Source organism: Leopardus geoffroyi, chromosome B1 (assembly GCF_018350155.1).
Source record: "Leopardus geoffroyi isolate Oge1 chromosome B1, O.geoffroyi_Oge1_pat1.0, whole genome shotgun sequence".
NCBI lineage: Eukaryota > Metazoa > Chordata > Mammalia > Carnivora > Felidae > Leopardus > Leopardus geoffroyi.
The window spans coordinates 83179073-83196365 of NC_059327.1; the positions used below are offsets into that span (position 1 = coordinate 83179073).

At 36.7% G+C, this 17293-nt stretch overlaps 1 protein-coding gene across 1 annotated transcript in view; it reads right to left on the bottom strand.

Annotated features, from left to right (window-relative positions):
- The window catches only part of USP38 (ubiquitin specific peptidase 38), a 71164-nt gene that overhangs the window by 14074 nt on the left and 39797 nt on the right, over positions 1 to 17293 (bottom strand). Inside the window, exon 11 of the transcript XR_006709521.1 lies at positions 7649 to 7740. The gene's annotated coding sequence lies outside the window, so the exon portion shown is untranslated. The remainder of the gene's footprint in view (positions 1 to 7648; positions 7741 to 17293) is intronic.

A 17293-nucleotide genomic window follows, 5' to 3' on the forward strand; every position in this document is an offset into this window, starting at 1 on the left:
TCTTTATCTTTTCTTCAGCCCTACCTCTAGAGTATGCCTTTTTTTTTTTTTTTTTCCTCAACAGATATCACTAACTTAAAGAGTTTGTAATGTAGGTTTCTTAAGCAGATATGAGAAAACATGCAAGGTGGTCAGGGGAGACATGTTTTCCCCCTTCTGTTAAATTCTAGGACAGGCTTATCACACGCTGTTTCTGTTGCTTTCACTATCCACTGCTTTCTTGTCTGTTCAGCGACTGCTACTCTGCAAAACCTTCCCTGAGAGCATTTCCTTTCCATCTTGTTATGACCTCCCAGTGACTTACCCTGGTGGAAATAAAGCTTTATTGAAACAGCATTCTCTGAGCAACCTATAGGCAAGCGGCTTAACAGGTTTTTGTCCCTTCTGGGACAAGTGGGAACAAGTTGAGCCCACCCAGTCCAATTGCTTTCTGTGATGGTACCTAGAGGGGTTCTTAAATGAGATTTTTAGAAAGACAACAAAAACAACAGAACTACAAAAGGAAGACGACTGAATCTACATGATGAATGAAAACAATTTATATTTAGCTATATTCTTTTTTTGGGGGGGTTTGTTTTGGTTTTTTGCTTTTGGGTGTTTTGTTTATGTTTTTGTTTTATTTTGTTTTCTGTTTTTTGTTTGTTTGTTTGTTTGTTGGCTATAGTCTTAAATATTTGTGTTGGATTTTCTGTTGGGATCTAAGCAACATTGCAACTCCTCTCCATTCCTCCCTGCATTGTACGTTTGGAAGCCTGGAAACTACTTTTTAAAAACTGCTTTGTCATCAGGCTTCCAGTATAGGTTCCAGAAATGAGAAGGCACTCCTTGAGATTTACAACACAACAGAAGGAAAAAAGAGAAGTAGAAGCCATCATTGACTCAGTTGCTGTGGATAAGCATGTGAGCTCTAGTAACGGGCAGACATGAGGCTTTGCCAGAAGTTTCTAAGTATTCTTCTAGAAATCACCCACTTTGGTGCTGCAGAAAGCTGAGATCAGTGGCAGAGATTTCTTCTGATCCCTGTACTTTCTGAATGCTGTGAGGAGCTTCCCTGACCTTTATTCTCTTCACCCTTAAAGTGGTTTTGTGTAAGAGCTCTGACTGTCTGTATTAAATACCTTACTGCTTGAAATACCTAGAGTGGTTTCTGTTTTCTTGACCAAATTCTGACTGGTACAATCTATATAACCAAGCAGAAGAGACATTAAGGGTAAAAGGGTAGACTTTTGTTATGCGATTTTAGTTACTACTCATCAAGGCTCAGATGATTAAAACAAGAGTCATTCTTTTTCTTATGCTATCCACTGTGCTCATTCTCTTGTGTGTTCTACTCCTGTTTTGTCTTATACCTGTATTGTGATTTGCTTTTCACATAAGAGCTCTTACTTTTATTTATTACGATGGTCTGCACATAGTAGGTCCACAATGGCTTATTTGTTGAAATAAAAAGATAAACCATGCTTATGCTTTTGCTTTGAATTCATTTCAGATATAATATTTGGTAGCTGAATAGCAAGTGAAAGAGGCAACTATACTTCTAAAACATTTTGCAAAATGTCTGATAGTTACACCAAGGAATAGTTTATCCATCAGTGCAAATAATGTTGAATCATTGCTTACTCACTTTTTGCATATATCATTCACTCAGTAAATATTTATTGATCATCTGCTAGGTGTCAGGAATCGTTATAAGTACTTGGAACATATCAGGGAACAAAACAGGGAGAAATCCCTGACCTATCCAACGCACTGCTCTGATGTGAGTTTTGAAACTTGAGATAGGATGTTGTTTCCTTTGCTTCTTTGTGTTAAGTGCTTCATTGTGACTAAGGCAGTTATTCTTGGTGGGATAACAAGTGTCCTGATTGTGGATCCAAATGGAAAACAGAGTCTCCATATTAAGAAGCATAGAGTCCAAAGCCCTGTTAGTGAAACTCATCTTCCTGGGATGCTTAATAAAGGGATGGCACTTTCTGTCTTCCTTGCTACTCAATGTCACATGCATATCTAGACAAATTTTTTTCCCGTGTGAAGATCCAAACTTCTTCCTCTTTATTAGTAGCGAGTAAAGCATAGTTTCTCCCCAAGTCTTGGCAAGTTGTTCTCCTGAGATGGATAATATGCAGAAGCACTCACTCAAGTTCTTACTTGTCTATGGTTTATAATATTGCTCTTATTGTTTATATTTAGACATAAAATAGTTTGGAGTGGTTTCTTATTCTATATCTTATTTTTGGCATGTCTCCATGAAAAAGTCTTCATTATCTTTGCTCGTATGCCACTTCTGAGTGATTTCTTGGATGAGACTGACTCATTACTTATGACTATCTTCAGTAGATTTTCTTTGGAAAGGATTATAGTTAATCTTAATACATCTGAAATATTAAGTAATTTAATTGTGGGTAAATGATGGAAATGTATTGGCTTCATGTATATATGTGTTGTCCTTCTTAGTAAATTGAATACATGAGGAAGAGAATTCACCCAAATATCATTTAGGTTAATTTTACTTCTTTTCATGAATAAAGGAGGCTGACATGGTCACTATACTCCCAGTGGTCTCAAAGAGTGGCAGAAGGAAACCAGGGACTGTTAGCATTTCTGGATGTTAAAGAGTCCTGAGTCCTTGACATAATGTCTCTACCTTTATTTCCTTATTGAGTCTTTAGTTCCTACCTTGCACCAAAGGCGCGATCCTCTAACGAGGTCTGAGAAGGGCAGGGCCAGGAACGGTCAAGGTATGATCTATGGATCTGAGCCAGAAGAGCCATGGGGATCCAGGCAATAGCATGGATCCAGCCAAAAAGATGGTTGATTTGGGCAGCTAGAATTTGGCTCTATTCAAAATAACCTGTGAAAGTCATAACATAGGCCAACTGAACTTGGATTTAAAAAATTTAAACCAATTGGTACAGCATTGCTTTTCAGAAGGTGGGAAACCTACGCTTCCCAAATTTTATTCTGTGTCCAAACATAAAGATAGAAAACAGCAAGTCAGGACAACTGTCTTTTATAGTGTGCATATCATGCTGCCTGCATATAGAAACTGACTGAACTAGATAGCAGAAAGACCAAAAAATTGAGAAGGGAGTAGGCAGAGAAAAAAAAAAAAAAAAAAAAAAGAGCAAGGTATTGGGAAGACTTATAAATCATTTATAAAAAAAAATACAAGGAAAGGAAATACTAAAGGCCTACTTTCATCAATGCCTATGAATGGTCTTAAATCAATAAAAGAACCCAAGCAAAAAACAAAACAAAAAAAAAAAAAAACAAAACTAAAATAAAAACAACAACAACAAAAGAAACCTGAAACAAACTTTGTAGGATGGTATACCAAAAGAGAAATTAATTTTACTGTGTGTCGTATAAATAAAATCATAATCAACGATTTTTTAAAACTCAGGAAAAAGAAGTGTTCCAAGCCTGAGGCAGAGCTGGAAGAAGCAGAAAGATGAGGCTTAATGATTGCTCTCTCTTTTGTAGTGTGTTTCCACTTTAATCCGATCTATTAACATTCTGTGTGTTATTTATTCAAATAGGGGAAGGTATGTAAATACACTAAACATAGGAAGGCATAGGTGGAGATGTGCCAGCTTTGAAAATGTGGTAGGTAAAATGGCAGTAGATCTCTCCTGGCAGGCACATTCCAGTGTCCTTGGCTAACCAAAGGGTGGTACTGCAAAGAAATCCTAAGCAAATATTTTTTCAGTTAATGGGAACAATTACTGAAATTTCACACAACACTTCCATCTTGCTCTGCAGTTCAATTTCCCTTCCATACTTAATATCCAACCTTTAAAAATAAACATTTACAGAGCTAAGTTTACTTTAGCAAGTTTTGAAAAGTCCCACAAAATGGATGGAAACATGCTTTGGCTTGTTTCAGGATGTGAATTTCTTCTCTTTCCCATCTCTTCTTTCTCCAAAATTTCCTGTCCTAGTTTAGGGAATGTGTTGAGGCAGGGAAGCAGGTGGAATCTAGAGGCAAGACTAGTTAAGGGAGGTTCCTGGGGTACTTGAGGCTTCTGAGTTCGAGCCCTGTGTTTGGCTCTGTGCTGACTGCTCAGAGCCTGGCCTGCTTCGGATTCTGTGTCTCCCTCTCTCTCTGCCCCTCCCCTGCTCATGCTCTGTCTCTCTCTCCTTCAAAAATAAATAAATGTTAAAAAAAATTTAAAAAGGATTAGGAAAGGGAGGTTCCTATATACTATCTGGGGTATCTTTTCTTATGATGAAATCTTCTCAGGCAGCATCTTTTAGGTATCAATCAATATATCTTTAATATCTTCTTTATTTCTACCCAGATTATTTCTACTAAGAAAGATATGAGAGAATTAAAATTACAACCATATACAATTTATGGAATAATAAGATTAGAAAGTAAATTTAATGGCCATCTGCTTTAGGAAATGAAAATATAATGGACTATTGCTTATATTTAGATCTTTAGAGTAACCAAAACAAGACAAGAAATATATGCATGTATTTATGGAGTGAGATTTTGCAATTTCCCCAACTCTGTATTTGAACACAGAAAAGCACTCATAATAATGCACAAAATGTCCAATTATATTATCTTTGGTATCTTCACCCCCAAAATTTGGTGATAATTAGTTTTATTTTGGCTATAGTTACTGTGATAATCAAAATATACATTAAGCAATAGTCATGCTGAGGGAGTGAGAGACTATTTGTAAACATGTCTAGGGACATGGAAAGGTGATGTTAGCATATGTAATTGAGGAGTCTGGCTCCAATCCAGAATTCCGTGTATGATCTTTCAAGCCCAATCATAGGCAATTAGAAAGGTTTTATCTGGTAGGCTCCTTGGGGGAAAGCTGTCCTTGCCATACTTGATAACAGTCTGGAGGGAGTTTCAGACACTTGGCACCTGCCCCCGCAGGCCAGCCGCGCTGTTACATGTTTCAACATTCCTAGTCCAAAGGCCTCTATTCAGAGGCCTCCTTCTCAAGGGGACTTCAGGATGCTTTCCTACACCCTGACTCAGTGTTTAGTGCTTTTCCACTCCTTGTCCTCCTTTCCATCCAGAGCTTCCCCAGCAGTGAGACAATCCCCTAAGCTGTGCTGTTACATTTGAACCTCACCTGGAGGTGACCTATGAAAGGAAAATAGAACACTGTGGGAGCCAGTGCTTTTTATTATTTTGCCTCTTATGCTATTGCAACAAGTAAATGCAGGCTTAATTGTTACTCTCGGTTTGGCTTGTTGTCTTAGTTGACCACTTCAGCATCTGTCAGCTCAGTTTTTTCCAGTTTAGCTCTTGACAGTAACTAGACCTCAAACTTTAGAACAGAGATACAATTTGTAGTTCCAACTCTGGGCTAAATGTATGCTTATCCATAACAATTGGGCAGCTTCCCTGAATTCCAGAGTCCTTCTGCTCATTGAGAGGAATTGAAAAACATAATGGTTCCATGGACAAGAAACAACAAAATGTCAAGGTCTTGGGTTCTAATATACCTTGCTCTGTAATTTGGGCATAAAACATCATCCAAATTTCTGGGTTTCAGTTTTCTCAATTATAAAATGGAGACTTTGGACAAGTGGATATCTAAGATGCCTTTCACTCCTGATTTTATGAAGAGAGTGATTGCTGGGGTCATCACCACTTCATTCATGGGTGTAGGTCATAGTATCTATCGCTAAACTTTATTAGGGTGTGGGACAGATGGAGAAAGGAGGTTGGGGCAGAGGAAATAGTCCTCAGTGTCTGGTCCTTGATCATTCAATGGGGAGCTCTAGAATTTAGATAAGAATTTGGGTTTCTCTGAGGACAAGAGTAATTTGGCCTGGGAATTATACAACTTTATACATATTTTCCAGAGCAGACAAGCCCATGATTTAGTTTTAAGGCATCCTCAGGTTAGTTTCTAGACATTTGGTAAATGATACTTTATTTATGGACATAGGGGATTCCTATTCTAGTATTTACAAAATATGTAGATTTTGAACAGACATGGAGGTTATGGACTGGATTGTATCCTTCCAAAATTCATACATTGAAACTCTAATGCTCAATGTAACCATGTTTAGAAATGGGACCTTTAGGGATGTAACCTTCATGTAATGAAGGTTAAATGCAGTCATAAGGGTAGGGCTCTAATTCCATAGCGCTAGTGTCCTTATAAGAAGAGAAAGATCTCCAGTGATAAGGTCATGTGAGTATACAGTGAGAAAGTGGCCATCTACAAGCCAGGGAGAGAGATCTCACCAGAAACCAACTCTGTTAACACCTTAATCTTGGACTTCCAACCTGCAGAACTGTGAGAAAATATGTATCTGTTGTTTAAGCCACCCAGTCTTTGGTGTTTTATTATGGGAGCCTGAGCTGACTAATACAATAGGAGAAAACAATCATCTGTATAAAACTCATTGTCTAAATACGAAGCAAACAAAAAATGTGGCATAATAGTGAGTGATTAATGGAATATAAGAAAAGAAAATTTGTTTGATCTTGACATTGATAGAGGTTTCTTCATGTAGCACAGGTTTACTGACATAAGGTTACATTTCACTTTTTCATTCGTTCTGCTGAAAATAGCATTTCCTTAATCACATTTTAAATATTTACAGTTGTTTTTTAGTTTTCATAATTTGGCTTTCAAAGTTTAGAACACTGAATTATAATAATTGCATGCATGGGCATGTATGTAAATCTATATAAAATAAAAATACTCTAAATTTCAATACTATAAAATTAAACATAGAGCTGATAAGCTGGAGGATAGTGTAGAAGGAGAGTTGGAGCAAAAATGTAGGGAACTAATTCCTCATATATCGGGCAGTTGAGAAATACTATCTGAAGCAGGTGGGTTGAGAAATAGAAGATACTGGTTTTTTTTTTTTTTTAACATTACAAAGATTACAAGAAGTATTATGATAAGTAAGTGGCTTTGGAGTTTCTGAAGAGAACTAATCAATGGAGCTCCTCTTTCTCATCCGGTTTCTGAACAAATTGCGGAATAAGGCAAGGAGTAGGGTTGATGGGAGATTCCAGGGTTACTTTATTATTCGTAAAGGCTGAACTGGAGTACCTGGTGGCTGGGAGAACTAACAGGCTTGTTTAATGCATGTCAGGAGGAGGAACTTGACCCATGCAGTGATAAAAGGACTGGACCGGGGCAGAGCCCACAACTGGGTAGCAGCAGAGCATGCCTTCACCCTGAAGCTCTGGTCTCTAGTTTCTCTTTCTCAAATTCACCACTCGGATGAAGCCATTTTAAAATAAATTCCAGGGTGGAATGGAGAGAGGCCAGGACTGACATCCCCACATAGAAGGAAAAATCAGGAATGGGGAGTTTTTCCTTTAGCAGTTGTCTCTGGGGAGTTGAACATGTGTAGGGTGGGGTGGGGGCAGGAGAAAAAGTTTACTTTTCACTATATACCCCTTTGTTCTCTCTCTCACTCTCTCTCCATCTATCTATCTAGATATAGATATAAAGAAGCAATTGATATCTTTATACATATATATAAAGATATATATATATATATATAAATATTTAGCTACTATATATATATATATATATATATATATATATATATAAAGAGTGACTCATAACAATATAAAAATAACTTGGGAAGACTAGCAATAAAAGGTAAGAGGTGAGTGAGGGCTTGGTGTGTGTCTTACCTTCACTGTGGCCGATTTTTGTTCTTATTTTGCCCTGTCTTAATCCCCCTGGATTTAGGCTGGGCCAGGTGAGAGGAGGAGATGATGAAAGACTAAAGAAGAGAGGAACAAATGCCAGCTCAGTACTATAAGTCATTCTCCTGAATATTTATCTCCACCCACATCACCTCTAATGTAGAAGCCACACCTCAGTCTCTTTCAGTAGATTTACCTTTATTTTGTTCACTAAGACATGGGCATGAGGTGACATCTCAGCCACCGTGCCCTGTTTTTTGGATTCTCAACAGCCTTGCTTTCTTTTCTTGCATTTGAATAAATTCTAATAAGGGTGAGAATTAAGGCAGGACCCTCAGACCCTTTGAACAGACTGAGGTGGGCTACTCCCAACAACACAGATCTTCCCTGACTTAAGATGCGGGTTATGTCTTGATAAAACTATAATAAGTTAAAAATATCATTAAGTCGAAAATGCATTCAATACACCCAACCTACCAAAGATTATAGCCTAGCCTAGCCTATGTTAAATGTGCTCAGAACACTTACATTAGCCTACAGTTGGGCAAAATCCTATAACACACAGCCAATTTTTATAATAGTGTTGACTGTCTCATGTAACCTACTGAATCTGTGCTGGAGTGAAAAGCAGAATGGCTGCATGTGTGCAGAATGGTTGTGAATGTATCGGTTATTCACTCCCTCGATCACGCGGCTGATTGGGAGCTGTGGCCCGCTGTCCCTGCCCAGCATCACAAGCGAGGATTGCGCTGCACATGGTGTTGGGCAGCTGTGGCTAGAAATGTTTGACACGAGAATACTTAATAATTTATGTTCTCAGAAACCAGGAAGTGCTGGACTTGAGGATTTCATTTTTGAGGAGGTTTTATTTCTGGTGATGCTGCCTGCAATCCACTTACTTTATCAAAATAACAAGGTTTCTGAAGGAAAAGAAAGACCTCCTTCAACCTTCCACCAAGAGACAAAGGAGAAGAAAACATGAAATCCTTGAGAATGTTGCAGAGTACAGTTGCCCACCCCCCTCCATTAAGTGGAGTGAACATGATGCAGGAGGATAGGAAAGGGTAGGAGAAAAGAGAGGGAGTAAAAACCTCCCCAAAACAGAGGAAGGAGAAAGCTCAGAAATGGAGGACATCTAGGGAGGAATGACAGAACTCAAAGGAACTGCAGGCTGGTCTTCGTGATTAGGCAACAGGGCCCTGAACCCTCTGCAGTCCGTCCATATAAGCACAAGGAGTTAACACTTCAAAAAGAGGGTAACAGGCAAACAACCCAATGTTCACCGATGAGGACTAGTCTAATGACCATTGTCTATCCACACAATAGGATGATTCTGGCTCCAAAAGGGAGGGAACACTGTCTCTCTGTACTATTGTGGAGTGATCTCTAGGATATGCTTTTTTAAAAAGTAAGGTGGATAAAATCATGGATAGTGTGCTATTATTTATCTAAGTATCTATCTATCATCAGTCAATCATCTATCATCTATCTATGTACCTATCTTTAATATATATATCTATCTTTAATATAATAATATGTGAATAATAATATCTATATCTTTAATATATTAATACTTTAATATATGTATCTTTAATAATATAGTAATTGCTTTAAAAAACCAGGAAGATAAACTATAAAATGAAACAAAATGGGTCACTATTAGCGAAGACCCTAGAATGGGGAAAAGGGTAGAAGTTGATCTTCTTTGAATACACCTTGTTTTATACTTTTGCTTTTGGAATCATGTATATGTTTTACATAAGTATAAAATAAAATAAATGTTTTTAATTCACAAAAATAGAAATTAAGAAAAAGACAAATGAATCTAACTCTGAATCAAGTTAGAGGCACAATCATACAGTAAGTAACTATTCTAAATGACTTTTTGTAATAGTAATTTGATTGTAATCCCAGAGGGATACTCTCTATAAGAAACTATAAAACAGGGAAACTAGTTTATTTAATGACAACAAAAAATTTGCAAGGAAATTAAAAGGCAGAGGAATGGAGAGGGAAACCCATAGACTTAAGTCTGAGAGGGCGTATCTATGTCCATTGCAATGTATAGATTATATTTAGATTCTGATTCAAACAAAAACAAACATTCTAAGAAAAAACATTTCTAAGTAATATATAAAACAAAACATTCTAAGACACTAGGGGAAATGATACTGACTGGAAATTTCATGATGTTAACAAGCAATTATTAATTTTTTAGATATGAAAATTTTATTGGTTAAATTTTATTTTAAAAAGAGTTCTTAGGCCTTAGTGATACAAATGGAAATATTTAAAGACAAAATTATGCCTAGCATTGCTTCAAAATAATCCTAGGAGAGGGAAAGTGGTGATAAGTATATGGAGGCTCATTTATACAACTTTTTATGTCTTTGAAATTTTCCAGTCTAAAAAATAAGTTGTATACAGGGCAGTAGGAGACATAAAATTCTCCCTGAATGGTACATTTACAAGTTTTGTGAGTGAAGTTTTCTTCACACAATTGAGGTCGTTAGCCAGATTTGGATATTTGTGTCCTCTTCTGTGAATTTCAAACCCCTCCAGATAATGTACTCTTTCAGACCACAAGAGAATGATGAAGGCTTTGAGGAGATCAGTATTCAGAGGTTCTTGGGGCTGATTTTAAAACTGGCCTCCACATTTGCTTCCTTCATTCATCTTTTTTTTTCCCCTTCTGCCACCAGCCTAATTCTGTCTTTGCCAATTATGCCTAGGCTATTATAGTCACTACCTTATTAGTTTTTCCTACAGCATAAGGCTAACAGAAGAGAATCATCTCTATAGCAGATTTAGAAGATCTCCCTAAATATAAATGTTTAAAGAAGTCTAACCAAAAAAGTCATAGAATGGAGAGGCACTATTGATGAAAAACATTTACACCAATGATCAGAATTTATTTAGGCTTTTTGTCTAGTTAGGTAAATGATGATTTTTATTTTATTTTTATTTAAAATTTTTTTAATGTTTATTTTTGAGAGAGAGAGAGAGAGAGAGTTCAAGCAGGGGAGGGAAAGAGAGAGAGGGAGACACAGAATCTGAAGCAGGCTCCAGGCTCTGAGCTGTCAGCACAAAACCCAATGCGGGGCTCAAACTCACAAACCGTGAGGTCATGACCTGAGCCCTTTTATCTCTAGTCCCCCAGTTCTCTCTCTGGAAGCATTAATACTAACAGTTAAGGGGTGCCTGGGTGGCTCAGTCATCCTACTGAGTAATCATCCTACTCTTGATTTCAGTTCAGATTATAATCTCATGGTTTGTGGGTTTGAGCCTTGTGTTGGGCTCTGCACTGACAGTGTGGAGCCTGCTTGAGATCCTCTCTCTCTCCCTCTCTCTCAAAATAAATAAATAAATAAATAAATAAATAAATAAATAAATAAATATTTTAAAAAAGAATATTTATAAAAAATACTAATAGTGTATTGTGTATTTCTTGAGATATAAATATATTTGCAGAAAATATAATTACATATCACAAATGGTAGATAATTAAATATAATTATTGAATAGTCTTTAACTTTTCCCACTCTGTGATTTTTTAGGGCTTCTTTTTATTTCTGGACTATCATTTGCATAGCCAGCTCAGAAAAACAATTCTGAAAAAATGTTTGCCTCACATTTGTATTTTTCTTTGGTTTTGAAAAACCCACAAAATGTCAGATACAATCATAGACATTGGGATGCAAAGATGAAGAAGGCATTCCTTCAGAGGGAATTCAATCTAGTTCAGACAGTCATGTTTTCAAATAAACAGAGCTAACGACTGACTGTCTTCATGTACTTAACACTTTAATGGGGATGGTGTTAAATATATATTTTTAAAACCTATAATGGCAAAAAAAATCACATTACTCAATTTACTTGAAATATGAAAATTAAAAACAAATTCCCCCCTAAAAATGGTGTACCAGAGAATGTTTACAAATAGCTCAATACATTAATGATTGATGTTTAAAGTTATTTGACAACCATAAAAATACCCTCATTTGTTAACAAATTTTCCTAGTGATGAAGAAAACCAACTCACTCTTCTAAGTGCTTGATTATTGGCTCTATAGATGATTCAGACCCTTAATTTTTACATTTTTCTGTGGCCTATTTTTGGGATACTTTATTTCTTAATTAAAATCTCTCTTTAAGATGGCTAGGAGGAGACAGGAAATGAAGGTTAGAGCAAAGCTCAAGTGCATTTAGGTTAGTCATGTAACTCCTTGCTAGCAGCTCTGTTCAATTCCTATGGAGAGAGTCAGGAAAGTCACCAATGACTGTGAGCCTTTGGGACTATCACTGAAGTCTTGTCAGTTGTGCTCATGTGTCTTTTTATCGAGATCCTCTTTATAAAAAACACTGTTAACTCTTTCATTGTTCTTTCTCAAAACCAAGGCTCCAATATATTAGGTGTTGTTAATCGACACTGGGTTGCCTAGAAAATGGAGATACGGATTGTTTAAGGCACTTATCTTGAGTCAGTGATAGATCTGGGAAGATAATTTGCCAAATGGCAGCCAATCTCTTATTTTGTCTCTAGTATCTAATACAAATTTAGCCCATACATACTTTATATACTTATAAGTGTTTAACCATGATGTTCCAACAAGGGATAGTGATTATTCTGTAACTGTTTCAGACAATTGCTGACCTGTTTATATTGGTAGCCAGTGTCCTTGCTGAAGACAAAATAGACAAAATGGCAATCATTTCCCAAAGCAAGATTCTTAGTTTAGCTAGGAATGTTTTCTTTCTTACTATTTTGGCAGGATTTAGGGGAGGCCAGTGGTGACTGAAAGGCAAGTTTTGTATTATTATCATTATTATTATTTCACTTTTAGTTTTGTACTCATTTTAGCTATGGGTGAGGAAAATAATAAACTTGCCTCTGGCCATTGGCTAGTTTGATTATGCTGTTGCTTCTGTTATTACTGAACACCAAGAGAGTGGACATTATCCAAGGCAAGAAATAATTCAACAGAGACATACAGAGGTGTACCAAAAATTACCATAGTAAATTACTTTTCCATGTTTTGAAACTCAATTTCAATATTTTCCTCATTAACTCTGGACAGTGTTTGAAAACAAACTGCTCCTGACAGAACCAAATGAAGGTCAAGCCTGTCTTTCACACCTGAAAATGAAGTTCTCCGGAAATATAAGCTGTCAAAATATAGCATGAGTAGTATTTATAATCAATCATGTGCTTTGGACTTGGTCAACTATAGACCATTCTAGAGAAATTGAATGGTGGCAGTGCTCTCTACTGTCATGCTGTGATTTTGATATCACAAAGCAGACATCCTGAAAAATATTCACTTCTGTTTTTGTCTGCTTAAAGAAACTAGGATCAGCACTAGCGAGTGGAGGAGAGAGTATAACTCCAAACCCAAAGAAATAAAAATAAACTTAAAAAGAGGACAAGATGTTCTAATAGGGCAAGCAAGCATTATGAGCTATTTCCTTTCTTGTAGCCATGTGCAGAATGGTTAATAAGTGGTCAACAGAAGCAGCACTATAATAAGTCTATTGCTTTGTAGCATTAATACTTGGGAAGTCATTAATATTGTTATAAGTTCCTCTTTTAGAAGTCATATATGGTCCATTCTCTAAGTAGGATTGAGCCTGAAATTTCCAGGAAGATGGGTACCCAGAGTTATTTTCTTAAGTATTTTGATTTATTTCATAATTAGAGAATAGATATGTATTTAATTTTTTAAAAGGGTACCCAGATAATGGGTATTCAGGTTGGGAATGAGGCATAAAATTACAAACTGTAGTTTACCACCATTAAGTCATGTCCATTATGGTAGCCATGACCACATGGGGCCACCATCACTTAAAATATGGCTAATGCACCTGAAAAACTGACATTTTAATTTAATTTAAATTTAAAAATACTCAATTTAAATATATGTAAACAATTCATTTTCATCCTCTCCAATTTTCTGCAACTCTCCTCTTAGTTGGAACCCATCATTTGTCATTGGGGTTCTTGCAATAGTTTCTTAACTGCTTTCTGGCCTCTAGTCTTTTTTTTTTTTTTTTTTTTTAATGTTTAGTTTTTTTTAATTTATTTATTTATTTTTATTTTTTTTATTTTTGGGACAGAGAGAGACAGAGCATGAACGGGGGAGGGGCAGAGAGAGAGGGAGACACAGAATCGGAAACAGGCTCCAGGCTCTGAGCCATCAGCCCAGAGCCTGACGCGGGGCTCGAACTCACGGACCACGAGATCGTGACCTGGCTGAAGTCGGACGCCTAACCGACTGCGCCACCCAGGCGCCCCATGTTTAGTTTTTTTTGAGAGAGAGATAGAGTGTATAAGAGTGAGGGGGACAGGGAGAGAGGCAGAGAAAGAGGAAGACAGAGGATCCAAAGAGGGCTCTGTGCTGACAGCAGAGAGCCCCATATGTGGGGCTGAAACTCATGAACCTGAGATCATGACCTGAGCCAAAGTCGGCATTTAACCAACTGAGCCACCCAGGGTCCCTTGGCCTCTGGTCTTATACTCTACCCTGCTAGGCCAGTCTCAAAAGAACTTCCAAATATAATTAAATTTTCAAGCTTTTCTTGAGGTATAAAAGGCATACAGAAAAGTACAAAATTATAAGTATACAGTTTGATATGTTATATCATAAAATGAACACAACTGGTAAATGAACAACCAGATAAAATCACACTGCAGAAGTTCCCTTCCATGATCCTTTTTGATCACTTCCCTCTTCCTTTTCTCCAAAAGTAATATCCTTACTTCTCACACCCACAAATGACCTGTTTTATATAAATAGAATTGTAAGATTATGCATTCCGTTATGTCTGGTTTATTTTCTTCAATATTATGCTTATGGAATTCATCCATATTATGATGTATATCTGGACTTCATTCATTTTCACTGCTGTGCAGGAATTTAACATATGAATATACCATGATTTACCTATTCTACTCTTCATACAGCCTTTGGATATTTCAAGTTTTAGGCTATTATGAATAATACTACTTAGAACATTTAAAATTTTGTTTTGTGCAGATATTTCTATTTAAAAAAAATTTAGTGTTTATTTTTTGAGAGAGAGAGACAGATAGAGACAGAGCGTGAGCAGGGGACAGGCAGAGAGAGAGAGGAAGACACAGAATCTGAAGCAGGCTCCACACTTCAAGCTCAGCACAGAGCCCGATGTAGGGCTCTAACTGTTGACCCATGCGATCATGACCTGAGCTGAAGTTGGACACTCAACCAGCCACCCAGGTGCCCCTTGTACACACATTTCTGTACAATCTATTCCTAGAAGTGAGTTACTGGCTAGTAGAGTATGCATATGCCCAGTTTTGGAAGATAATGCCAAACAATTTTACAAAGTAGTTTTTATCAGTTTACATTCCTGTAAATAGCATATGAGAGCTTACATTCTACATCCTCATCAATGTTTGATTTGTCAATCTTTTTTTTCAATGATTATTTTTGAGACAGCAAGAGCGGAGGAGGGGCAGAGAGAGAGGGGGACAGAGGATCTGAAGCGGGCTCTGTGCCAACAGCAGAGAGCCTGGCGCAGGGCTCTAATCCATGAATAGTGAGATCATGACCTGAGCTGAAGTTGGATGCTTAACTGACTGACACACTGAGGCATCCCTGATTTGACAATCTTTATTTATTTATTTTTACATGATATCCCCCAAATTTCCTTTTATTAGTTTTTTTGTGGGGCTTTTTTCATGTTTAAAAAATTTTTTTAATTTAATTTTTTAATTTAAATTTTACTTAGTTAATATGCAATGCAATATTGGTTTTAGGAGTAGAATTCAGTGATTCATCACTTATGTATAACACCTAGTGCTCATCACAACAAGTGTCCTCCTTAGCACCCATCACCATCTCTTACACATCTCCCTCCATACCATAGTTTGTTCTCTATCATTAAGAGTCTCTTGTGGTTTGTTTCCTTCTCTTCTCTTCCTCCACCACCCCCACTTCCCATATGTTATCTGTTTTGTTTCTTAAATTTCACATATGATAGTGAAATCATATGGTATTTGTTTTTTTCTGATTTATTTCACTTAGCATAATCTATTCTAGCTCCATCCACGTCATGGCAAATGGCAAGATTTCATTATTTTTGCTGGCTAATATTCCATCGTGTGTGTGTGTGTGTATACACATATATACCACATCTATTCATCAGTTGATAGAAATTTGGGCTCTCTCCATAGTTTGGCTATTGTTGCTAATTCTGCTATAAGCATTGGGTGCATGTATCCCTTCGAACCTGTTTTTTTTGTATCCTTTGACTAAATACCTAATAATGCAATTGCTAGATGGTAGGGTAGCTCCATCTTTGGTTACTTGAGGAACCTCCATACTGTTTTCCAGAGTGGCTGCACAGTTTGCATTCCCACCAACAGCACAAGAGCATTCTCCTTTCTCTGCATCTTTGCCAACACCAGTTGATTCTTGTGTTGTTAATTATAGCCATTCTGGATTTATCAACCTTTTTAAGTTTATTCTGTGAACATTTAAAGGATTACTGTTGTGCTTTTATTTACATTTCTTGATGATTAATAAGTTCAGCACCTTTTTGTATCAGAAATTCGTTCTTTTGAACTGCCTGCTGAAGTCTTTTTCTCATTTTTCTATTAATTGCCTGTTTTTTAAAATTGATTTGCAGCAGTTATTTATATATTCACTTATGAGTTGCAAATATCTTCCATTCCATGGCATTCTTTTCTATTTTTTTTTAAAGTTTATTTATTTTGAGAGAGAGAGAGAGAGAGAGAGAGAGAGAGAAAACGCACGCCAGCAGGGGGAGGGAGAGAATCCCAAGCAGGCTCCACACTGTCAGGGTAGAGCCTGACTCAGGGCTCGATCTCATGAACTGTGAGATCATGACTTGAGCCAATATCAAGAGTTGGATGCTTAACTGAGCCAACCAGGCTCATTTTTTTTCATTCTTAATGGTGTCTTTGATGAACATAAGTTTTTATTCTGTTATCCATTTATCACTGTTTTCCTTCATGACAAAGACTTTTTGGGTCCTATTTAAATCTTTCTATATTCCTAGGTTTTGAAGATATCCTAAGTAATCTTTTAGAAGTATTATCTTTTCTGCCTTCTAGATTTACAATACACCTGAAGTATATTTTTGTATATAGTATGAGGTAAAGGCTAAATTTCTTTCATTTTACCTGATTATCCAATAGACCCACTATAATTTATTGTAAAGTTTTCCCTACCACTCTAAAGCACTACTGTTGTCTAGGGTGACCAACTCATTCCAAATTTTCCTAACTTTAGCTCTGAAACTCTGAGACAGCCTCAGTCTCAGGCAAACCGGGATGTATGTCATCTTACTTTTGTTATAAATCTTATGTGCATGTAAGTATGGGTCTATTTCTCAATTCTTTCTCCTGAACAGAATAATAAGCCCACTTTGTCTTTATTTTAGCTTTATAATGACTTATCCTGTAAAGAAGGTCATCCTAACTTGTTCTTGATTTTCAAGAATCTTGGCTAATTTTTATAAATTTTCCATTTCTATTTTAGGACCAGCTTCTCAATTAATACAAAAGAAAAAAGAAAAAAAAAAAAAAAGAATCCCAAGATTGGGAATGCATTGATTCTATAGATCAGT